The sequence below is a fragment of the Eubalaena glacialis genome, chromosome 4 (genome assembly GCF_028564815.1).
Source record: "Eubalaena glacialis isolate mEubGla1 chromosome 4, mEubGla1.1.hap2.+ XY, whole genome shotgun sequence".
Lineage (NCBI taxonomy): Eukaryota > Metazoa > Chordata > Mammalia > Artiodactyla > Balaenidae > Eubalaena > Eubalaena glacialis.
In genome coordinates, this window is record NC_083719.1 from 91,028,721 (window position 1) to 91,055,519 (window position 26,799).

General features: G+C 37.7%; 1 pseudogene; it reads right to left on the reverse strand.

Moving 5' to 3' along the window:
- Window positions 1–2,665: 2,665 nt before the first annotated feature.
- Window positions 2,666–17,169, reverse strand: LOC133090545 (small ribosomal subunit protein eS21-like; annotated as a pseudogene).
- Window positions 17,170–26,799: the final 9,630 nt, after the last annotated feature.

Below are 26,799 nucleotides of genomic sequence, written 5' to 3' on the forward strand. Positions count from 1 at the left end.
ACAGAGAAAGACAAATACTATATGATATCACTTATATGTGGAATCTAAAAAATAGAACAAACTAGTGAATATAACAAAAAGGAAACAGTCACAGATATAGAGAACAAACTAGAGGTTACCAGTGGGGAGAGGGGAGGGGGCAGGGGCAAGATAGAGTAGGGGATTAAGAGGTACAAACTATTGGGTATAAAATCAGCTACAAGGATATACTGTACAACAGAGGGAATATAGCCAATATTTTATAATCACTATAAATGAGTATAACGTTTTAAAAATTGTGAATCACTATGTTGTACACCTGTAACTTATATAATATTGTATAACTATATCTCAATTTTTAAAAAGTTAAAAAAAAAGAATCACATTCAGGCATTCAGGCAGCAGGGTTTCTCTCCCTTCAATGTGCATATGAATCACGTGGGGAGCGTCTCACAATGCAGATTCTGACTCAGTAGTCTGAGGTGGGACTTGGGATTGTGCATCCCTAACAGGCTCACCTCTGGACCACACTTTGAGTTGCCAAGCTCTATTACTCAGTCTTTTCTCTACTTTCCTGTGGTACCAGTCTCTAAGATGGCTCCCAATCATCCCTACCTGCAGAATCCACCCTCTTGTGTGGTCCTCTCTCACATTGTGCCAGGGTGGATCTGTGTGAGAGTTTTTGCATGGTATGTCACTTCCAAGATTAGTTTATAAAAGACTTCCATCTAAGTGTATGTTTTCTCTCTTTCTCCCTCTCTCTCCCTCTTCCTCTCCCTCTCTCTCTCTCATTCCACCCGGGGAAAGCCAACTGCCATGCTATAAGGCAATAGAGTGGAAAGGACCATATACTGAGAAGCTGCGTTATCTGGCCAGCAGCTACTGAGGACCCAAGGCCTACTAACGACTACCTGAGTGAATTTAGAACCAGATCCTTCAACTCTGGCTAAACATTGACATCCATGCAGCCCTGTCTGAGAGCTCGACTGCAAATTCATAAGAGACCCTGAGCCAGAACCACCCAGGTAAGCCACTTTCCAATTCCCGACCCTCAGAAACTATGTGAGATAATACATGGTTGTGGTTTTTTCCAGCTGCTAAGTTTTGTGATAATTTGTTACACAGCAATAGGTAACTAATACCTTTAGTTAATGATTTTACAGTATCTTTTTACAGAGTCTGCACTGATCAAGAAAGGGTAAAATGCAGTTATTTATGGCTAATCAAAAAAGAAAAAACTAATACCTTATAACTACAGTGTCTTTTCACATTAATCACCATGCTTTAGTCTCACACTCATTAGAGGTAGAGATGGCAGGATCATCAGTCCCCCTTTACAGATTTGGAATCTGGTAGGTCCAGAGAAGCTTGATGTTTGTCCAATATCATATAGCAAGTCAGACAAACCTGAACTGGACCTCCACCTTTCATATTTCTCCTCCCAGGGTTCTTGTCATTAGACTTCCCTGCCTCTGCTTACCATTTCTATCCAACTGTTGGTTGGTGGTCAACTAAATAAGGAAGCTGGGAAACATTTAAGAGTTTAGCTCTAGGTTGTAATACCCAGTATAAGAGTGGGAGTTGTAATGAGAGCTACCAGCCGTTACATCACTTGTGCCATTATTATTTTATCAGATACTTTATTGAACCAGATAAACTGTCATATTATGTATAGCCCAGGACCTAACTGGCAGATCTCCCACCAACTCTTTATGTATTAATGACTTGATAAAAACTGCGTTTAATTCTTTTTTCCACCTTTCTTGAGATATAATTTACATACTGCACTGTATAAGTTTAAGGTGTACAGCATAATGATTTGACTTACATATATTGTGAAATGATTACCACAATAAGTTTAGTTAACATCTGTCATCTCATATAGATACAAAAAAATAAAAGAAAAAGAAAAAACTCTTTTTTCCTTGTGATAAAAACTTATGGATCTACTCTCTTAACTTTCAAGTATACCCTACAGCAGTGTTACCCATAGTCATCATGTTGTACATTACATCCCTAGTACTTGTTTATCTTACAAACTGGAAGATTGCATTTTTTACCACCTTCATCCAGTTCCCCCCTCCCTCCAATCCCCACCTCTGGTAACCACAAATCTGATGTGTTCTGTGAGTTTGGGGCTTTTTAAAGATTCCACATACAAGCGAGTTCACAGGGTGTTTAATTTTATTGCATGGTAATAAAAGCACTTAGGAGTGAGGTGGGGTTATGTCTCCACAGTTTCTTCAGTGTTTTGAAAGGATCACTCAGGGTTCACAAAATTTTGAGTTTGGAGATCATGTAGAAGAAATTAATAAGCAGTTGAAAAAGCTTATAAACAACTAAGATGTCCTGGCTTCCACATTCAGGAATACACCTGATCTACTGGAGGATGAGTTAGTATTTGGTTATCTGGGATCTATGTTGATTTGTGATTCACTAAAATATTTCTGCATGACATTAGTTTTAGTTGTGTCTTCAGATGTTTGGGGAAAAATAAGCATGAAACTTATCATGATATTAAGGCATTTTATGATTTGGGAAAAATATTTGGGAGGACAAAATTATTCTTCTTGAGCTAAGAAAGTACTAAAATAGTCATCTTGAAACAAATATTCTTTGTTTTGTTTTGTTTTGTTTTGTGGGTGTTCACTATTTATTTATGACAAATACTCCACATCTGTGATCCTCTCCAGTCAGAAGTTCTTTGAGACGATGCCGTAAGCCTTGGCCAGTCGGAGAATGGAATCATCTGACTCACCCATCCTGTGAATGGCCCCGCAGATAGCGTAGGTTTTAAACTCGCCGTTGAATGTGCCTGTCACCATGTCAGCCTCGGCCACGTTCATCTGGATGGCGCGTGGTCCTTGGCATCGATGATGCGGTAGCTGGCCGAGCATTTCCGCGGCATGCACAGGTCCATGAACTCGCTGGCATCGTTCTGAATGTTGAGGGTGCGTCTGGTGGCACCACGATGAGTGCTCGCGCAGAAAGGCAAAACAACTATTCTTAAAGAAATTTACACTACATTTTCCAATTCCCTTAGTGTTGAAATCACCAGAAACTAGAGAGCCTGGCTAGAGTGGTAACATCACCACCCACTAGCTATGTGATACTTGGTTAAAGTCGCTGAACTTCAGTCTCTTTACTAAAAAATGGGCTCAATTCTATGTTACTTACAGTGTTTTAAAGAGAATTAAATAATTTAATATCTGTAAATTACATAGTATAGTGCCTATGACATAATAACTTTCAGCAAATGCTGAGAATCTGTTATTTACTAAGTAATAGTTTCATAAATGGTAACAATCAGGCAATGGGACCTTGTTTCTCCTGCTTGCTATGAACTTCAGGAGAAGAAAGCTAGGAAAATTATAGTGAGTGAGAAGGAACAGAGGCTAGAAAAGTAAAAGATAAAATCAGTTATATTTGTTAATTTTAATTCACATCATCTAGGAATAGACCATATCAAACTTTGGGAGGAAACTGTACATATTTATGAAGTACATATTAAGCATTTTAAATATTCCTTTAGTCCACTAAATATATTTTCCAAAACATTCATCTGGCATTTAGCGTGTACACTTCTGAGACCTAGTTGCCTTATTTCTTCATTTAAATTGTAATATACACAACCCTCTTTTCCTAGGTGACACTTTGAAATATGAAATGCGATTCCCAGTTCTGCAGTAGGTTTGCATTCCTGTTAGAATTGCTAGGCCTTCCATTCATTTAGATCAGATGAAATGTGTCATCTTCAGTAAAGCTTTACCCAAGTTCTTTGGGCAAAGGCAGCTTTTTCCCTTGAGCTTCTCCAGACAACAATTTGCAAATATTCCTGTTACAGTTGTTTTCTAAACATTTATTTACATACTTCTTTCCTCCACTAGATGGCAATCACATCAGAAATATGAAGTTTACATTTTTATTTCATCTTTTGCTGAGAGGGGGTACATAAATATTAACTGAGTGAGTGATGAAGGGAATGAATTTGATTCTTTACTGTGGAGTGGAATACATAGAAATATATAGTCTTCTGAGATCTGTGTTTATATATCAATTAGATATTGATATAAATACATGGTATTTAGAAAGAACAATGATCTTACCCTCACACTAGACCCTTGTGTTTACTTACAGTGGTATGATAAAGATGGCTAAATAAAAGATAAAGAAGAACTTTAAAAAATCAACTCTTCAAAAGAATGTTTAGCAGTTCTGAGAGCAAAGGTCAGCTACTAGTATCTTGCATCTTATTATCCAAAAGCAGGTAGTAATTCCCCAGGTGCACACAACATGGCACCTGTAGATCACCTGTGAAATAAACATACTCTGGCTGTCAAGAAATGTTTGGTTGTTGTTGTGGGGTTTGCCCCCCTGAGTGAAGGATTTAAAATTAAACATCAGTTTAGATGGGGGAAAAAAAAGGTGGCTAAGATTTTTGAGAGTTTTTCCTTCGGCTCCCAAAGTGGCTTCCCAGCAGCAACTTTGGCAGTTGCTCTTGGCAGTAGCTCCTGACACAGGCTCCCAACAACTGCTCCCATCTGCAAGGGCTCTTCTCTGAAATGACTTTCACTGGCAGGGAGTTCCATTTGTCAAAACTCTAGGGCAGCAGCAGCCTATCCTATCTTTGGGGGCACTAGCCTCCCTCGTCCTTCTCTTGGTACCTGGTCCCTGCTCTCTTAGCACCATTTCTAGGGCAGCTCACAGCAGGACCCACAGAGTCCTCTGGACAGTTACAGAATGAAACTGCTCTTTTTGAGGAACAAGTTCAAAAGTATGAAGATAAAAATCCTAAATTATAGACCATAGTGCTATATTCTCTGTAATTTTCTATGGTCCACTCAACACTTTCTGAGGTTTGGGATCCCCCTTTGGAGTTGTAACTGCTTGAGGACATTATGTTAACCCTTAGTGGCTGGCGGAACACAAGCCTAGTGGAGATTTTGCTGTTTTATCTTATCTTACCTTACCTCACAGCACACATATCCCTCTTCTTCTGGTGTTTTTTGGAGGATGTTTCCCTCATGTAGCTTTAGTGCATGTGGTTGAGGTGGAGATAGATAATACCCACTATCTCCTTCGTTCAAGGGATTATACTATGTTCTCTGTTGCACAGATTCTCTGTTGATCCAAACAACAAAATTCCAGGAATTTTATCTATACATGTATCTATGTATTAGGAAAGATAAATTATTTTTCTGATGGCCTTGTTAAAGATTAAAGGATTATGTAATCTTCAGCTAGTATTGGCAACTATGGGGAGATGGCCTACATGTGAAAGTGAGTGAATGTGTGTGTGTGTGTGTGTGTGTAAGAGAGAGAGAGAGAGAAAGAGAGAAAGAGAGAGAAAATCCTGAAAATAATATTTGAATGCCAGAACTTAACCTGTCTGACCAGCTCTACTCATGGGTTTCTCTATTACGTGATTCAATACATTACTCTATTCTTATTATTTGCATAAGGTAGTTTGAATTAAGTTTCTAAAACTGGTAACTAAAATGGCTCAACTAATTGATCAGGAAACTAAGGGATCGATGAAAGCTGCAAATTCCACTTGCTCATATTTTCCTAGACGGCAGCCATATAACCAGGTAACCAGAATGCCTAGGACAATTTTACTTCAAATGTTTCCTCCTATTTTCCCTATCAATATATTTTTGCATTTCATACTTTATCATTTTTCCAGAAATAAATGGTAATTATGCCCATAGGGCATAAGGACACCAATGAAAACCAAGTTTCCCCAAAGTTATCTTCGATCTTTCAGTATTCTTTTATAAATCTTGTATTACAAAAGGAGTTAATAATAGCTGCTCCTCGCCAAAGAATTGTTCTGAAAATTAGTTCTCATTTGTAAAAATAAAAAGGTATATATATCAAATAATAGTGAATCAGTTTACATAGCATATAAAATAGAAAGGGTGTACAAATGTGTGGTATCAATACTATTTTTTTCTATGAAAAACTTTGCAATGATTGTGAGATGCTTGTGGATGACCAGGTCTCCCCTAGTACAGCATAAGCCTTAGAAAGAGTGTCTGTGTCCAGACAGCATTTAGCAAATTTTCCGACACATGTGAAATGCTCTTTGTTGGCTGCTTGATCTGGATATGGTCCTCAGGAAAGTTCTAGTTGAGAACATTTTAAGAAAATCAGGTGGTCCCTACATGGAAGGAAAAATGAAAGATATTCATCCAGATAATTCAACCCCCTCAAAGAGTATAAGAACATTTCCAGAGAAATGAGGTATATTGTAGGAACAGTAGTTAATTGCTTTGTATTTTTGTTTCATATTACATGTGCAAATGTACTATTACTTATGTGATATGGTAGGAATTACATAATAAAGCCCCTATTTTCTCATTGTCTAGGATGTAAGGGTTCAGAAAAGGCCCAGTGGAGTCATTTACTTATTCATGTATGAGTTGGGGTGCCAGGAAACAAGCTTTGGTCTTTCCTGAGTAGTCTTTCTAGATCTAGTCATCACTCTTAAAAGAAAGACTGTGAGAAGGACAAGAACGTAGAGACCATCCGTTTCAGCCTCTAATTTTTCAAACAAATAAATCAAGCCTCAGAGACCTTCACTGATGCACTGATGTTCGTTTGATGCCATAATCCATTGCCCTATTTTCCATCACTCTGTTCCAAATGCTGTTACACTGAGGGTACTAGGCCTGATTTGACCATACATAGACAAGGTTTTGGTTTTAATAATCACATACTTAACTTATTGTATATTTAAAAACTATAGCTGACAATCAAAGTTGTGATTTCAGAAGTATCAGTACTTAGAACAAGGATAAGTTAAAAAAATCATAGAGAGAGTTGGTTTAAAGTAGGATTAAAGAAAAATAAAACATTACATGCGACAGACATGTGGTTATGACCCCAGATTATGAATGTAACAATTCTCTTCATGACATGTAATGTGATAAAATATATATGTATGTATATTATGTTATAGGAAAAATTCTTACAAAGATGTAAACATGCAATAATCTTGTTATATTTTGAACAATTGACTGTATTAAAGATAATAAAACTGCATGAAAAACTGTGTATCTTAAATGTTATTTATTTTAAAAAGTTTCTAATATTGAAGCTCAATTTTTCAAGAATTTCATTTTCTTAAAAATTCTTTAAGTAAAATAAAATTAAAAAACAACTTCTTAGTTCTCATTTTTCTACCATGTCTTGGCAAAATTAAATAAGTTATGTGGATAATTGAGAGAAATTAAACTTATTAATTAGTGATGTTTTTCCAACTATTAATTTGTTCATTTAATAAGTAATTATTGAGGGATCCTTACATATTGGGCACTATTCTAGGCATTGGGGATACTGCAGTGAGTAAAAAGTAAAAATATTTGCTTTTATCAAGTTCACATTAAAGTAGATGAAGAAGGCAAGAAAGAATGGTTATATAATATGTTAAAAAGTGATAAGTACTATCATGAAATGCAAGGCAGGGTAAAGTGATAGAGATTGACCAGAGGGGACTTCTGTGTTAAGGAAATCGTCTCTGAAGAGATATATGAACAGAGACCAGGATGAAATAAGAGAGTGAGCCTTATGAATATCTTTGGAAAGAATTCTGAGCAGAAAGAAAGGCAAATGCTCAGAAGGGCCACCTCATTTACTGAGGTAGGAGTAGTACTCAGAACCAGACACATGATCAGAAAAGACCTGAGAGAACCATAGGCTTATACCTCTGACAGACCTGTATGTTCTGGGCTCTACTCAACCAGTAGATAAAGGCTAACACAAAGTTCTAAGCAGCCTGGCATAGTGATGAAGGAGTAATCAAGCTCAGAGCCAAGCTGCAAAGAATGAGAGAGTAGTATTTATTTTCATCATCCTGGCTCCAATAAAGAAATCTCTGTCAGGTCACTGACTGACAACTGAAATAATGAACAGACTCTAGTGTCCATACATGACAAGAAATATAGTCTTTGCACAAGTAGTTTGGAAGTGTCACCAAACAATTGGATGACTGCAGCCTTCAATGATTAACAACAGAAAATCCTGGGGAAAAGAGAGAATTTGATTTCTGGCATCATCACATGCAAATATTCAAAATGCCTAATTTTGAACAACAACAACAAAAAACCTCACAAGACATACAAAGAAACAGTGAAGTATGGCCCATTCAAAGGAAAACAATAAGTTGACAGATCTGGCCCTGAGGAAGCCCAAACATTAGACTTACTAGATAAAGACTTAAATCAACTGTGTTAAATATACTCAAGATGCTGAAGAAAACCATGGACAAAGAATTAAAGGAAATCTTAAAAGTGATATATGAGCAAAATAAGAATATCAATAAAGAGACAGAAATTTTACAAAAGGAGCCAAATAGAAACTGGAGATAAAAAGTACAATAGCTAAAATAAACTAAAAATATTTCAGAGGTATTCAACAGCAGGTTTGAGCAGGTACAAAGGCTCTGTGAACTTGAAAATAAGATAACTGAAATTATCCAGTCTTAGGACCAGAAGGAAAAAAAAAAATGAAGAAAAGGGAACAGGATCTGAACGACTTGCAGGACACCATTAAGCATATCTACAATTGCCAACAGACACATGAAAGAATGCTCAACATCATTAATCATTAGAGAAATGCAAATCAAAACTACAATGAGGTATCATCTCACACCGGTCAGAATGCCCATCATCAAAAAATCTAGAAACAATAAATGCTGGAGAGGGTGTGGAGAAAAGGGAACACTCTTGCACTGTTGGTGGGAATGTAAATTGATACAGCCACTATGGAGAACAGTATGGAGGTTCCTTAAAAAACTAAAAATAGAACTACCATATGACCCAGCAATCCCACTACTGGGCATATACCCTGAGAAAACCATAATTCAAAAAGCATCATGTACCAAAATGTTCATTGCAGCTCTATTTACGATAGCCAGGACATGGAAGCAACCTAGGTGTCCATCATCGGATGAATGGATAAAGAAGATGTGGCACATATATACAATGGAATATTACTCAGCCATAAAAAGAAATGAAATGGAGGTGTTTGTAATGAGGTGGATGGAGTTAGAGTCTGTCATACAGAGTGAAGTAAGTCAGAAAGAGAAAAACAAATACAGTATGCTAACACATATATATGGAATCTAAGGGAAAAAAAAAAAAAAAAAAAGAGGTCATGAAGAACCTAGTGGCAAGATGGGAATAAAGACACAGACCTACTAGAGAATGGACTTGAGGATATGGGGAGGGGGAGGGGTGAGATGTGACAGGGTGAGAGAGTGTCATGGACATATATACACTACCAAATGTAAAATAGATAACTAGTGGGAAGCAGCCGCATAGCACAGGGAGATCAGCTCGGTGCTTTGTGACCACCTAGAGGGGTGGGATAGGGAGGGTGGGAGGGAGGGAGATGCAAGAGGGAAGAGATATGGCAACATATGTATATGTGTAACTGATTCACTTTGTTGTAAAGCAGAAGCTAGCACACCATTGTAAAGCAATTATACTTCAATAAAGATGTTTAAAAAAAAAAAAAAGCATATCTACATATGCTTTATGGAAGTACTAGAAGGAAGAGAGAAAGAAAAGGGGAAAAGTATATATTTGAAGAAATAATGGCTGAAAATCTCCCAAATTTGAAGAAACATATGAATCTACACATACAAAAAATCTCAGCAAACTCCAAGCAGGATAAATGCAGAGATCAACACTATGACATATTAAAATCAAATGAAAGACAAACAGAAATGTTGAAAGCCGCAAGTGACTGATCATGTATAAGGGATTTTCAATGAGATTAACAGTGAATTTCTCATCAGAAACCATGGAGGCTAACAGGCAGTGAGATGACATATTTAAAATTCTTTCTTAAAAAAAAAAAAATGCTGTCAAGCAAGAATTCTATATCAGGCAAAACTATCCTTCAAAAATGACAGAGAAATTAAGACATCCCCAGATTTTAAAAACTAGGAGTTCTTTGCTTGTAGACCAGACTTACAAGAAATGCTAAAGGAAGTTTTCAGTATGAAATGAAAGAACACTAGACAATAACTGAAAGCCATATGAGGAAATAAAGAACATTGGCAAAGGTGACTACACAGATAAATTTAAAAGCCAGTACTAATATATATTTTTTGGTTTGTAACACCTTTTAAAATTTTCTACATGACTTAAAAGACAAATGCATAAATTAGTAATTATGAACCTATGTTAATGACAACAAAGTGTAAAGATATAATTTGTGACAAAATTTAAACAGGGTGGGAGAAGGAGCTGTCTCAGTCCCTGGTTCTCTCCTGAAAACCAGTCAGCCTACAGTTTATCCTGTATTTTGAATCGCCTCTCCATTGCCTTTCATCACAACTTTCACTGTTCTTCCTTTAGGTTTGAACCTCTCCATGCTCTGTTGCAAATGAAGTCAGTTTCTTACGGAAAATGTTAGGAGTTGTCTATTTTATGACCTGCTTCTCCACTCAGAGACATTTCTGAGCCAAGGATCTGGAGCTTGGGGGTGGGGACAATGTCAAGCCTCTCTCTCAATGACACTCTCACTCTAGGAGCTAAGTGCTTGGTGTTGGTGGGGGAAGTAGCCTGTCATTTTGGCTTGCCTCTCCTGGTATGTAACCACGACTGCACGAGTTGAAAGGAGAATCAGATCCCCAATATTCTCAGGATTCTGTGTCAATGAGAGAGCCCCCATCCTACAAGTCAAGGCTGGGTGAAAGAGGGGAGCTCTCATCTCTCAACTGTACTCAACAGGGACTTATTCTCAGCAACAGGTTGTTGTTTTTCAAAGACAAGTTATTATTTAAATAAAGTATAATATTATATTGTGGAGTTCATATATGAGAAGGTAAAAAGAAAGAAAACAGAATACAAAGTGGGGGGATTAATGAAATTTTTCTAAGATAAGTTTTTTTTTTTTAAGTATCATAATATCAAGTCTTAGCAGACTGTAATAAGATAATAATGGATACTGGAAATCATAGAGCAATTATTTTTTTTAACATCTTTATTGGAGTATAATTGCTTTACAATGGTGTGTTAGTTTCTGCTTTATAAAAAAGTGAATCAGCTATTCATATACCTATATCCCCTTATCTCCTCCCTCTTGCATCTCCCTCCCACCCTCCCTATCCCACCCCTCTAGGTGGTCACAAAGCACAGAGCTGATCTCCCTGTTCTATGTGGCTGCTTCCCACTAACCATCCATTCTACACTTGGTAGTGTATATATGTCCATGCCACTCTCACTCACCTCGTCCAAGCCCACCCTTTCCCCTCTCCATATCCTAAAGTCCACTCTCCACATCTGCGTCTTTATTCCTATCCTGCCCCTAGGTTCTTCAGAAACTTTTTTTTTTTTTTTTAGATTCCATAAATATGTGTTAAGCATATGGTATTTGTTTTTCTCTTTCTGACTTACTTCACTCTGTATGACAGACTCTAGGTCCATCCACCTCACTACAAATAACTCAATTTCTTTTCTTTTTATGGCTGAGTAATATTCCATGGTATATATGTGCCACATCTTCTTTACCCATTCATCTGTCGATGGACACTTAGGTTGCTTCCATGTCCTGGCTATTGTAAATAGAGCTGCAGTGAACACTGTGGTACATGACTCATTTTGAATTATGGTTTTCTCAGGGTATATGCCCAGTAGTGGGATTGCTGGGTCATATGGTAGTTCTATTTTTAGTTTTTTAAGGAACCTCCATACTGTTCTCCATAGTGGCTGTATCAATTTACATTCCAACCAACAGTGCAACAGGGTTCCCTTTTCTCTACACCCTCTCTAGCATTTACTGTTTGCAGATTTTTTGATGCTGGCCATTCTGACTGGTGTGAGGTGATACCTCATTGTAGTTTTGATTTGCATTTCTCTAACAATTAGTGATGTGGAACAGCTTTTCATGTGCCTCTTAGCCATCTGTATGTCTTCTTTGGAGAAATGTCTATTTAGGTCTTCTGCCCATTTTTTGATTGGGTTGTTTTTTTAATATGGAGCTGCATGAGCTGTTTGTATATTTTGGAGATTAATCCTTTGTCCATTGACTCATTTGCAAATATTTTCTCCCATTCTAAGGGTTGTCTTTTCATCTTGTTTATAGTTTCCTTTGCTGTGCAAAAGCTTTGAAGTTTCATTAGGTCCCATTTGTTTATTTTTGCTTATCCTCAGCAACAGGTTGTTGTTTTTCAAAGACAAGGGAAAATGTTAGGAACAAAAAATGTTCCCTATTTTTGTTTTTATTTCAATTACTCTAGGAGGTGGGTCTAAAAAGATCTTGCTGTGATTTATGTTAAAGAGTGTTCTTCCTATGTTTACCTCTAAGAGTTTTATAGTACCTGGTCTTACATTTAGGTCTTTAATCCACTTTGAGTTTATTTTTGTGTATGGTGTTAGGGAGTGTTCTAATTTCATTCTTTTACATGTAGCTGTCCAGTTTTCCCAGCACCACTTATTGAAGAGGCTGTCTTTTCTCCATTGTATATCCTTGCCTCCTTTGTCATAGATTAGTTGACCATAGGTGTGTGGGTTTATCTCTGGGCTTTCTATCCTGTTCCATTGATCTATATTTCTGTTTTTGTGCCAGTGCAATATTATCTTGATTACTGTAGCTTTGTGGTATAGTCTGAAGTCAGGGAGCCTGATTCCTCCAGCTCCATTTTTTCCCCTCAAGATTGCTTTGGCTATTCGAGGTCTTTTGTGTCTCCATAAATATCTTAAGATTTTTTGTTCTAGCTCGGAAAAAAAAAAATGCCATTGGTAATTTGATAGGGATTGCACTGAATCTGTAGATTGCTTTGGGTAGTATAGTCATTTTCACAATATTGATTCTTCCAATCCAAGAACATGGTATATCTCTCCATCTGTTTGTGTCATCTTTGATTTCTTTCATCAGTGTCTTATAGTTTTCTGAGTACAGGTTTTTACCTCCTTAGGTAGGTTTATTCCCAGGTATTTTATTCTTTTTGTTTCAGTGGTAAATGGGAGTGTTTCTTTAATTCTATTTCTGATTTTTCATTGTTAGTGTATAGGAATGAAAGAGATTTCTGTGCATTCATTTTGTATCCTGCAACTTTACCAAATTCATTGATTAGCTCTAGTAGTTTTCTGGTGGCACCTTTAGGATTATCTATGTATAGTATCATGTCATCTGCAAACAGTGACAGTTTTACTTGTTCTTTTCTAATTTGTATTCCTTTTATTTCTTTTTCTTCTCTGATTGCCGTGGCTAGGACTTCCAAAACTATGTTGAATAATAGTGGTGAGAGTGGACATCCTTGTCTTATTTCTTGATCTTAGAGGAAATGCTTTCAGGTTTTCACCATTGAGAATGATGTTTGCTGTGGTTTTGTCATATATGGCCTTTATTATGTTGAGGTAGGTTCCCTCTATGCCCACTTTCTGGAGAGTTTTTATCATAAATGGGTGTTGAATATTGTCAAAGGCTTTTTCTGCATCTATTGAGATGATCATATGGTTTTTACTCTTCAGTTTGTTAATACGGTGTATCATATTGATTGATTTGATTATAGTGAAGAATCCTTGCATCCCTGGGATAAATCCCACTTGATCAAGGTGTATGATCCTTTTAATGTGTTGTTGGATTCTGTTTGCTAGTATTTTGTTGAGGATTTTTGCATCTATATTCAGCAGTGATATTGGTCTGTAATTTTCTTTTTTTTCTGGTATCTTTTTCTGGTTTTGGTATCAGGGTGATGGTGGCCTTGTAGAATGAGTTTGGGAGTGTTCCTTCCTCTGCAATTTTCTGGAAGAGTTTGAGAAGGATGGGTGTCAGCTTTTCTCTAAATGTTTGATAGAATTCACCTGTGAAGCCATCTGGTCCTGGACTTTTGTTTGTTGGAAGATTTTTAATCACAGTTTCAATTTCATTACTTGTGATTGGTCTGTTCATATTTTCTATTTCTTCCTGGTTCAGTCTTGGGAGGTTATACCTTTCTAAGAATTTGTCCATTTCTTCCAGGTTGTCCATTTTATTGGCATAGAGTTGCTTGTAGTAGTCTTTTATGATGCTTTGTATTTCTGCAGTGTCCATTGTAACTTCTCCTTTTTCATTTCTAATTTTATTGATTTGAGTCCTCTCCCTCTTTTTCTTGATGAGTCTGGCTAAAGGTTTATCAATTTTGTTTATCTTCTCAAAGAACCAGCTTTTAGTTTTATTGATCTTTGCGATTGTTTCCTTGTTTCTATTTCATTTATTTCTGCTCTGATGTTTATGACTTCTTTCCTTCTACTAAGTTTGGGTTTTCTTTGTTCTTCCTTCTCTAGTTCCTTTAGGTGTAAGATTAGATTGTTTACTTGAGATGTTTCTTGTTTCCTTAGGTAGGATTATATTGCTATAAACTTCCCTCTTAGAAGTGCATTTGTTGTGTCCCATAGGTTTTGGATCATCGTGTTTTCGTTGTCATATGTCTCTAGATATTTTTTGATTTCCTCTTTGATTTCTTCAGTGATCTCTTGGTTATTTAGTACCATATTGTTTAGCCTCCATGTGTTTGTGTTTTTAACATTTTTTTCCCTGTAATCGATTTTTAATCTCATAGTGTTGTGGTCAGAAAAGATGCTTGATATGATTTCAATTTTCATAAATGTACCAAGGCTTGATTTGTGACCCAAGATGTGATCTCTCCTGGAGAATGGTCCTTGTGCACTTGAGAAGAAAGTGTAATCTGCTGTTTTTGGATGGAATGTCCTATAAATATCAATTCAATCTATATGGTCTATTGTGTCATTTAAAGCTTTGTTTCCTTATTAATTTTATGTCTGGATGATCTGTCCATTGGTGTAAGTGAGGTGTTAAAGTCCCCCACTATTATTGTGTTACTGTCGATTTCCTCTTTTATAGCTGTTAGCATTTGCCTTATGTATTGAAGTACTCCTATGTTGGGTGCATATATATTTATACTTGTTATATCTTCTTCTTGGATTGATGCCTTGATCATTATGTAGTGTCCTTCCTTGTCTCTTGTAACATTCTTTATTTTAAAGTCTATTTTATCTGATATGAGTATTGCTACTCCAGCTTTCTTTTGATGTCCATTTTCATGGAATATCTTCTTCCATCCCCTCACTTTCAGTCTGTATGTGTCCCTAGGTCTGAAGTGGGTCTCTTGTAGACAGCATATATATGGGTCTTGTTTTTGTATCCATTCAGCGAGCCTGTGGCTTTTGGTTGGAGCATTTAATCCATTCACATTTAAGGTAATTATCAATATATATGTTCCTATTACCATTTTCTTAATTGTTTTGGGTTTGTGTCTGTGGGTCCTTTTCTTCTCTTGTGTTTCCCACTTAGAGAAGTTCCTTTAGCATTTCTTGTAGAGCTGGTTTGGTGGTGCTGAATTCTCTTAGCTTTTGCTTGTCTCTAAAGCTTTTGATTTCTCTGTTGAATCTGAAAGAGATCCTCGCTGGGTTGAGTAACCTTGGTTGTAGGTGCTTCCCTTTCATCACTTTAAATATATGGTGTCACTCCCTTCTGGCTTGTAGAGTTTCTGCTGAGAAATCAGCTGTTAACCTTATGGGACTTCCCTTGTATATTATTTGTCATTTTTCCTTTGTTGCTTTTAATAATTTTCCTTTGTCTTTAATTTTTGTCAGTTTGATTACTATGTTTCTCATCGTGTTTCTCCTTGGGGTTTTCCTGCCTGGCACTCTCTGTGCTTCCTGGAATTGGCTGGCTGTTTCCTTTCCCATGTTAGGGAAGTTTTCGACTATAATCTCTTCTAATATTTTCTCGGGTCCTTTCTCTCTCTCTTCTCCTTCTGGGATTTCTATAATGCGAATGTTGGTGCATTTAATGTTGTCCCAGAGGTCTCTTAGTCTGTCTTCATTTCTTTTCATTCTTTTTTCTTTATTCTGTTCAGTGGCAGTGAATTCCACCATTCTGTCTTCCAGGTCACTTATCCATTCTTCTGCGTCACTTATTCTGCTATTGATTCCTTCTAGTGTATTTTTCATTTCAGTTATTGTATTGTTCATCTCCATTTGTTCTTTAATTCTTCTAGGTTAAACATTTTGTTAAACATTTCTTGCATCTTCTTGATCTTTGCCTCCATTCTTTTTCCAAGGTCCTGGATCATCTTCACTATCATTATTCTGAATTCTTTTTCTGGAAGGTTGCCTATCTCTACTCCATTTAGTTGTTTTTCTGGGTTTTTATCTTGTTCCTTCATCTGGTACATAGTCCTCTGCCTTTTCATTTTGTCTTTCTGTGAATGTGGTTTTCGTTCCACAGGCTGCAGGACTGTAGTTCTTCTTGCTTCTGCTGTCTGCCCTCTGGTGGATGAGGCTATCTAAGAGGCTTGTGCAAGCTTCCTGATGAGAGGGACTGGTGGTGAGTAGAGCTGACTGTTTCTCTGGTGGGCAGAGCTCAGTAAACTTTAATCTGCTTGTCTGCTGATGGGTGGGGCTGAGTTCCCTCCTTGTTGGTTGTTTGGCCTGAGGTGACCCAGCACTGTTGCCTACAGGCTCTTTGGTGGGGCTAAAGGCAGACTCTGGGAGGGCTCATGCAAAGGAGTACTTCCCAGAACTTTTGCTGCCAGTGTCCTTGTCCCCACAGTGAGCCACAGCTGTCCCCCCCACCTCTGCAGGAGACCCTCCAACACTAGCAGGTAGGTGTGGTTCAGTCTCCTATGGGGTCACTGCTCCTTCCCCTTAGGCCCTGATGTGCACACTACTTTGTGTGTGCCCTCCAAGTGTGGAGTCTCTGTTTCCCCCAGTCCTGTCGAAGTCATGCAATGAAATCCCACTAGCCTTCAAAGTCTGATTCTCTGGGAATTTATCCTCCTGTTGCCATACCCCCAGGTTTGGAAGCCTGACGTGAGGCTCAGAACCTTCACTCCAGTGGGTGGACTTCTGTGGTATAACTGTTCTCCAGTTTGTGAGTTACCCACCCAGTGGTTATGGAATGTGATTTTATTGTGATTGTGCCCTTCCTACCGTCTCACTGTGGCTTCTCCTTTGTCTTTGGATGTGGGGTATCTTTTTTGCTGAGTTCCAGTGTCTTCCTGCTGATGACTGTTCTGCAGTTAGTTGTGATTTTGGTGCTCTCACAGGAGGGAGTGAGCGCACATCCTCTACTCCGCCGTCTTGAACCAATCTCCTGGGTGCCATTCTGAAATCCTTCTTCTAGCTCTTTAGAGCCAAGAACTGGCCCCACCCAACAGCCTGTAGGCATCAGTGCTATGATGCCTCAGGCCCAGCAACTAAATGGGTGGGGACGCAGCCCTACCTGTCAGCAGACAGGCTGCCTACAGAACTCCTGAGTCCACAGCTGCCTCTAGACAGAGCCCAACCCACCAGAGGACCCAGGACACAGCTCCACCTACCAGTGGGCAAGCACCAGCCCCAGAGTTTCCTGGGCCTCAGCCCTACCCTCCAGAAGCCTGCGGTAGCCTCTGGACCAGCCTCACCCACCAGGGGGCAGACATCAGAGGCAAGAAAAACCACAAAACCACAAAACCACAATCCCACAGCCTGTGGGTTCAACGTGCCTTGAGTCCAGCTGGACCCTAGCTCTTCCCACTAGTAGGCCAACACAAGCTTCAGGACACCCCAGACACCATACCTAACTATGTCAGGAACTGCCCCCTCCCCACCACCACCAGCGACCTGACACCAACTCTGGGATCCCTGAGCCCTGCAACCAGTCTCCAGGACACAGTTCTGCTTGCCAGTAGTCTGGCACTAACCCCAAGACTTGGAGTAGATGGAAATAAAGAGCAAAGATCAGAGGAGAAATAAATGAAATAGAGACTAAAGGTACAATAGAAAAGATCAGTGAAACTAAAAGCTGGTTTTTTGAAAAGATAAACAGAATTGAAAAACCTTTAGCCAGACTCACGAAGAAAAAAAGGGAGAGGGCCCAAATCAATAAAATCATAAATGAAAAAAGAGAAGTTACAACTGACACCACAGAAATACAAAGGATCATAAGAGACTACTATGAGCAACTATATGCCAATAAAATGGACAAGGTTTAAGAACCTTGGACAAATGGACAAATGGACAAATTCTTAGAAAGGTACAATCTCCCAAGACTGAGCCAGGAAGAAATAGAAAACATGAACAGAGCAATTACCAGTACTGAAATTGAATCAGTAATTTAAAAACTCCCAATACGCAAAAGTCCAGGACCAGATGGCTTCATAGGTGAATTCTACCAAACATTTAGAGGAGTTAACACCTATCCTTCTGAAACTATTACAAAAAATTGCAGAGGAAGGAACACTTCTGAACTCATTCTATTAGCCATCATCACCCTGATACCAAAACCAGACAAAGATATCACAAAAAGAGAAAACTACAGACCAACATCACTGATGAACATAGATGCAAAAATCCTCAACAAAATACTAGCAGACTGACTCCAAAAACACATTAAAATGATCATACACCATGATCAATTGGGATTTACTCAGGAATGCAAGGATTTTTTAATATCCACAAATCAATCAATGTGATACACCACATTCACAAAATGAAGAATAGATGCAGCAGAATCTTTTGACAAAATTCAACATCCATTTATGATTAAAAACTTTCCAGAAAGTCAACACAGACGAAACATACCTCAACAAAATGAAGCCCATATATGACAAACCCACAGCTAACATCATACTCAGTGGTGAAAGTTGAAAGCATTTCCTCTAAGATCAGGAACAAGACAAAGATGCCCACTCTCACCACTTTTTTTCAGCATCGTATTGGAAGTCCTAGCCACAGCAGTAAGAAAAGGAAATGAAAGGAATCCAAATTGGAAAGGAAGAAGTAAAGCTGTCACTGTTTGCAGATGACATGATGACATTACATAGAAAATCCTAAGGATGCTACCAGAAAACTACTAGAGCTCATCAATGAATTCAGTAAAATTTCAGGATACAAAATTAATATACAGAAATCTGTTGCATTTCTATACACTAACAATGAAAGATCAGAAAGAGAAATTAAGGAAACAATCCCATTCACCATTGCAACAAAAAGAATAATATACCTAGGAATAAACTTACCTAAGGAGGTAAAAACCTGTACTCCAAAAACTATAAGACACTGATGAAAGAATCTGGAGATGACACAAACAGATGGAAAGATATAACGTGTTCTTAGATTGGAAAAATTAATATTGTTAAAATGGCCATACTACCCAAGGCAATCTACGGAGTCAGTGCAATCCCTATCAAAATACTAAGGGCATTTTTCACAAAACTAGAACAAATAATTTTAAAATTTGTATGGAAACAAAAGACTCCAAATTACCAAAGCAATCTTGAGAAAGAAGAACAGAGCTGGGGGAATTATTTTCCCTGATTTCACTTCAGACTGCTGTATACTACAGAGCTACAGTAGTCAAAACAGTATGGTACAGCACAAAAGCAGACACATAGATCATTGCAACAGGATAGAAAGCCCAGAAAAAAACCCACACACTTATGGTCAATTAATCTACAACAAAGGAGGTACGAATATACAATGGAGAAAAGATAGTCTCTTCAATACGTGGTGGTGGGAAAACTGGACAGCTACCTGTAAAAGAATGAAATTGAACATTCTCTTACACTATCTGCAAAAATAAACTCAAAATGGGTTAAAGACCTAAATGTAAGACTGGAAATCATAAAAATCCTAGAAGAGACATAGTCACAGTGCTCTTTGACATAAATCATAGCAGTATTTTTTGGATCTGTCTCCTAAAGCAAAGGAAATAAAAGCAAAAATAAACAAATGGGACCTAATCAAACTTAAAAGCTTTTACACAGCAAAGGAAACCATCAATAAAACAAAAAGACAACCTACTAAATGGGAGAAAATATTCGCAAATGATTTGACCTATAAGGGGTTACTATCCAACATTTGTAAATGGCTCATACAACCCAACACAAAAAAAAAAAAATCCAATTTAAAAATGGGCAGAAGACCTGAACAGACATTTTTCCAAAGTGGGCATGCAGATGGCCAACAGGCCCATGAAAAGATGCTCAACATTGCTAATCATCAGTGAAATGCAAATCAAGAGCACAATGAGATGTTACCTCATACCTGTCAGAATGGTTACCATCAAAAAGAACACAAATAACAAATGTTAGCAAGCATGTGGAGAAAAGAGAACCCTCATACCTTATTGGTGGGAATGTCAATCAGTGCAGCCACTGTGGAAAACAGTATGGACGTTTCTCAAAAAACTAAAAATAGAACTACCATATGACCCAGCAATTCCACTCCTGGGTACAGATCCAAAGAAAATGAAAACACTAATTCAAAAAGATACCTGCACCCCAATGTTGATAGCAGCATTATTTACAATTGACAAGATACGGAACCAACCTATGTGTCCATCAACAGATGAATGGATAAAGAAGCTGTGGGATGTATACACAAAGAATACTACTCAGCCATAAAAAATAATGAAATTTTGCCATCTGCAACATCATGAATGGACCTGGAGGGCATTATCCTAAGTGAAATAAGTCAGATAGAGAAAGACATCTACTATGTGATATCACTTATATGTGGAATCTAAAAAATACAACAAACTAGTGAATACAACAAAAAAGAAACAGTCACAGATATAGAGCACACACTAGTGGTTACCAGTGGGGAGAGGGAAGAGAGGAGGGGCAATATAGGAGTAGGGGATTAAGAGGTACAAACTATTATGTATAAAATAAGCTACGAGGATATATCATACAACACAAGGAATATAGTCAATATTTTATAATAACTATACGTGGAGTATAACCTTTAAATGTGAATCACTATAGTGTACACGTTTAACTTATATAATATCATATATCAACTATACTTCAATAAAAAGAAAAAGAAAAACAAGATCTTTGTCATCTTACACAAAACTCCTCCTCCTCCATTGCCTTATAAATTCAGTCACTTGCTCATGCTAGAAAACAAGAAATTATCTTCACTAATTCAGAAGTAATACATTCAGAGACTTCTATCCATAATATGCCCCCTTCTTTATATCTTTCTCACTTCCCTTGGTTAGACCATCATCATTTCTCATTAGCTATTTGCCAAAGTACAAAAACTGGTGTCCTCCCTGCTTGTGGTCTTACATTACTCTAGTCCATCCTTCATATTCCAGCCAGCATGTCTTTCCTAGAATAGAAATACAATCATGCTTCCTTCTTGCTCAAATCCTTCATTGGCCTCTCACTGTCCTTAGGAAGAAGTTTAATCTTCTTATCAGAGTTTACAAAACTTTTTATGATTCAATCCTAGCTTACTTCCATTTTAATCTCTAATCAACTTTCAATTATATGCTCCAACTATATAAAGAACTTCTCAGTTCTTTGAACACACCATGTGCCTCCTAAGTTTTGTGCATGTCTTTGTCCAGATTACTGTTGGTCACCTCTTCTCACTTTCACCTGGATAAACTCGTGTCTATGCTTTTGATATTAAGTTAAATATCACTGCCATCAGAAAGTTAAATGTCTCTCCTTTGTGTCACTATTCATAGAATTTATCACATTATTATTATTATTATTATTATTATTTTTGGCCACTCTGCTCAGCTTGCAAGATCTTAGTTCTCTGACCAGGGATTGAACCTGGACCACTGCAGTGAAAGCATCAAATCCTAAACACTGGACCACCAGGGAATTCCCAACAAATGCTTCTTTTTGTACGATCTCTACTCTTGTAAATTTGCAGAGGTGTGTTTTATGGCCCAGAATGTAATCTATCTCAGTGAACACATTCTTTCTCTGTGAGTTTGAGAAAAACGTATATTCTGCTGTTGTTCTACAAAGTATTCTATAAATGTCAACTAGATGCAGTTGATTGATGATGCTGATCAGTTCAACCATGTTCCTTCTGATTTTCTGCCTACAGGACCTGAAATTATTAATAAAGGGATGTATCTTCTCTTCTGTAGTTAGAAGTCTCTAACTATACTAATAAATTCATCTATTTCTTCACATATTTTGATGCTCTATTGTTAGGCACATACACATTAAAGTTTTCTTGGAAAATTGACTCCTATATCATTATGTAATGCTCCACTTTATCACTTACAATTTTCCTTACTCTGAAGTCTGCGTTGTCTGAAATTAATATAGATACTCCAGCTTTCTTTTGATTAGTGTTATCATGGTATGTCTTCTCTCCATAGCTTTAATTTTAATCTATCTGTGTCCTTATATATAAAGTAGGTTTCTTGGATATAATGGCCAGAGGTATAATTATATACCAGCTCATGGCTGGATATTCAGGGATTTGGAAGGAACATAATTGGAAAATTGTTGACAAGGCATTTGGGGGAAGAGGTACGTGTATAGACCTCTCTGAATGGTCAAAAAATGTGAAGATATTTGTGTCCTATGTGAATGCTCACCAAAGGATGACCTCAGCAGAGGAATATATTAATAATCAAGTAGATAGGCTGACCCATTCTGTGGATACCAGTCAGCCTCTCTCCTCAGCCACCACTGTCATTTCTCAATGCACTGATGAACAACGTGGCCATGGCGGCAGGGATGGAGGTTTTGCACGGGCTCAGCAACATGGACTTCAATTCACCAAGGCTGACCTGCTATGGCCACCTCTGAGTGCCCAATCTGCCAGCAGCAGAGACCAACACTGATATGGCACAATTCCTCTAGGTGATCAGCCAGCTACCTGGTAGCAGGGTTATTATATAGACCACTTCCATCTGGATATGGATTTGTCTTCCCTGCAGACAATGCTTCTGCCCAAACTACCATCCATGGACTTACAGAATGCTTCATCCACCATCACAGAATTTTTACACAGCATTGTTTCTGGTCAAGGAACTCACTTCACAGCAAAAGAAGTGCAGCTATGGGTCCATGCTCACTGGTCTTACCATATATGCTGGAACCTTGATCCTGGACTTCCTAGCCTCCAGAACTGTGAGAAAATAAATTTCTGTTGTTTAAACCACCCAATTTGTGGTTTTTCATTATGGCAGCCTGAGCTGACAATCACTAATTTTCATGTGTGGTATGAAATAAAAATCAGGTTAAGTTTTTTCTATATGCTATTCAATTGATCTATCACAATTACTGAAAAAACTCTCTTTTCCCACTGAGTTGGAGTGGCATCTTTGTTATAAATTGGGTCATCAACATGTCTTAATTGCTGTGAATTTATAGTAAGACTTCAAATCTGTTAAAGTCCTCGAGTTTTTCTTGTTTGTTCAGATATTTTTGGATTCTAGGTCCTTTTCATTTCCATATTGAATTTAGAATCAGCCTATCAATTTCCACCAAGAAAAAAAAGCTCCCAGGATTTTTTAAAAATTGGGATTAGACTGCATTTTTAGGTTATTTGGGGGAAAATTGACTTCTTAATATTAATCATCTAATTCACGATCATGACAAAATTCTCCATTTATTTAAGTCTTCTTGAACTTCTCTCAGCAATGATGTGTAATTTTCTGTACAGAGGTCTTGAACACTTTCATTCCAAAATTAAATGCACTTGGGAAATGATGTGTTACTGTGCTAACAGTGACATAAGAATTCACTTACTAAAAGCATTACAGATTATATTTGTTGTTATAAGTTAAGTTTTGAGGCTACAAGTATCTACATGTAATACCAATTAATCATGTCAAATTATTAGTAAAAATCATTAAACATATGATTTGAAACAAAGGTCGAGAAGAGTCAATTATTTTCTTTCAAACATCTTTTGTATAATCTTAGGTAAAAATTATTAGTGGTAAATAGATGATGATTTAATCCTATTCAGATATGAAACAAGCATACACACACGCACACAGGTGCGCATGCGTGCGCGCACACACACGCAGCAATCTTAGAAATTTAGAAATCATCTCTAGCAAAGTTAACATAGGTCTAAATTTACCAACCCAATCCTGAGAATAAATATCTCTCAACCAGTTGCAGTAAAGGCATATATTATAATTGGCACAAGGCTGCTCTAGGAGCTACTAGCCTTGAGGACAAAGTGAATAAAAGGTAAGCTTGCCACGGTAAAACAAAAAAATGCAAAGTGAGGAAAGCAACCTAATCATATACTTTTTTGTCATATTAGATTTAGATTATGCAAAGAGGAGACTGAGAAAAAACTAATTCTCCTGAGTTATTAAAATAATAATAATAGTTATTATTACATTGCCAGGCAACAGTCTAAACACTTAATATACATTAACTCCTTTAATTTTCACAAGTGCATTGGGTTACTATCAGTTCTACTTTGCAGTGCTAGAGATAGGATTGGAACTAGGGAGTTGGCTCCATAGACTACACTCTGAAAAGGGTAGTGTACCCAAAATATAAAATGAGAAACCTCAAAGTTTAGACATTAACTTTAAAAAGTAAAATCAACTCAAGAGAAATAATATATGCATATCTCATTCTTTTTTTTGATATTAGTATAGGTTTTTAAAAATAAATTTATTTATTTTTATTTATTATTTTTGGCTGTGTTGGGTCTTTGTTGCTGTGTGCAGGCTTTCTCTAGTTGCAGCGAGCAGGGGCTACTCTTTGTTGCAGTGCGCAGGCTTCTCTTGTTGCGGAGCACAGGCTCTAGGTGCTCGGGCTTCAGTAGTTGTGGCTCGCAGGCTCTAGAGAGCAGGCTCAGTAGTTGTGGTGCACGGGCTTAGTTGCTCCACGGCATGTGGGATCTTCCCGGAGCAGGGATCGAACTCATGTCCCCTGCATTGGCAGGCAGATTCTTAACCACTGCACCACCAGGGAAGCCCCATATCTCATTCTTTTTTGCAACCAGACTTTTATGTGTTTTCCGCCCCCCCATCTCTCAATTTACCCACATCCTTGCACAAACTCTCTGAGGTATATTTAAATCAAACATCTTCTCTAAAATCTTGCTGTATATTGATACTCACTGTTAATCTCTCCCCTTCAAAATGTTCTGTAGCACTTATGGGCACTATGTTATAGCTCTTACATGATATAGAATTTTGCTTTCAGAACTATCTCCTTAGTTACAAAGAAAAATTCCATTTGCATTTCTATTAAGAATGAACATTATCTTCAGGGATAGTGTGGCAGAGTTCGATGGCTAACTAAACAAAACAACTTCAGACAAGAAGGAGTTCCATTTGGAAAGGAGTGTTTTGCATCACTCTTTTGATGGTTACAAGAAGAAAAGGCAAAATTAAACAAAGAAAGTTTATGGCTTAGGCTTTTTCTTCCTTGGTGATAAGCAGATATACTGTATCTCTTGAAGCCTGTATCCAAAACTGACTTTAGAATTGCTGTGGTCAACAAAATTACTCAAGTCACAGCTATGCTCCTGCATGCATTCAGGGGGCTATAAAGTTGGGCAAAATATAGAAAGATGGAACAAGTAAGAGATCTGACTATTTGGTAAATGTTTTAAAAGGAAAAATAAACCTGGATTTCTTTCCTATGAGCACCAAATCTCAGGCATCTCTTAAAAAACTACCAGAAGCACCACAAGATCAAAGATAAGAGGAAGTTGTATCATAGAGCAAAAGCATGGGCTGAGACACTCCTTAACTGACTCCAACTTTGGCATCATCTCCACTTCAAGCCCCTCACCACCCCAAACCACAGTGCAAGCAAGGAACAAGAGAAATAATCTGCTCTGAGGCTGGACTTGGCCAGTTTTTCACTAAGACTATCAACATGGTTCACAGTGAACCAGTCCTCACCCAGACTGTAGTAAAGACCAGCATGTAGCGGTGCTGGTGGTGGTATAAAGTACTGGTTGTTATGGGCTAAATTGTATTCCCCCCAAACTCATATGTTCAAGTCCTCAATACCTCAGAACATGATTGTATTTGGAGATAGGGTCCTGAAAGAGGTAATTAATTTAAAATGATGTCATATGCCTGGGCCCTAATCTGACCTACCTGACTGGTGTTCGGAAAAGAAGAGGTTAGGACACAGACATACACAGAGGAAAGACCATGTGAAGACACAGGGAGAAGATACCCATGTACATACAAGCCAAGGAGAGAGGTCTCAGAAGAAACAAACCCTGCTGACACCTTGACCTCAGATTTCTAGGACCCAGAATTGTGAGGCAAAAAATGAATTGTTTAAGCCATCCAGTCTGTGGTACTTCAATGTGGCAGCCCTAGCAAACTAATGTACTGGTACTGGTATAAAGAGAGCCAATGTTATATTAAATCTAAGGAAAAGTAGATTTTAAATAAAAAGTGGCCTCCAAATTCGGAAGAAAACATTAAGCAAAATAACTCTAAGATCAGCAACATTCCAGTGGAGTAAGATCATTAGGAAAGTTACCTAAATGGCCTTGAGACCCATTTATGGCTGGAGTAGATGGTCATGTACTAAAGGGCAGGTAATAATTTTTTCCCTAAGAAAGATGAGGGAACAGAAAAGCAAATCAATATTCATCCCTCTACTCTTAGCTCATAGAATTAGCCCCTGTTGTCCTTTATTGTTTTAAAGTGTGTTGAACACAAAGGTATATGCTGGTGTATAGCATATGATTCAAATTGCAATTCTAATTCATAAAGCTCAATCATTTAACATTTAAAAGCCCATCCCTTGACTGGCATTCAATAGATTTGGATTCTGAGTCTTAAATCTTCACCCACAAGGTGGTTGTCCCTGTTTATTCATTTTAGTTGTTCAAGATTCCCTTAGTAGAGAGCAACATAGAGTCTCTACTGCCCTCTCTTTCTAGGAGCTTCAATGTCAGCATTTTTAGCTCCCCACCTCCAGTTACAGCTTATTGACTGTTTAATTCAACACATTAATTGCACTACTTTGCTAGTGTTTTGATATAGTAGAAGCAGTCATGTGTGTGCACACACACAAACACACCTCTTGATTGCAAAGTTCCA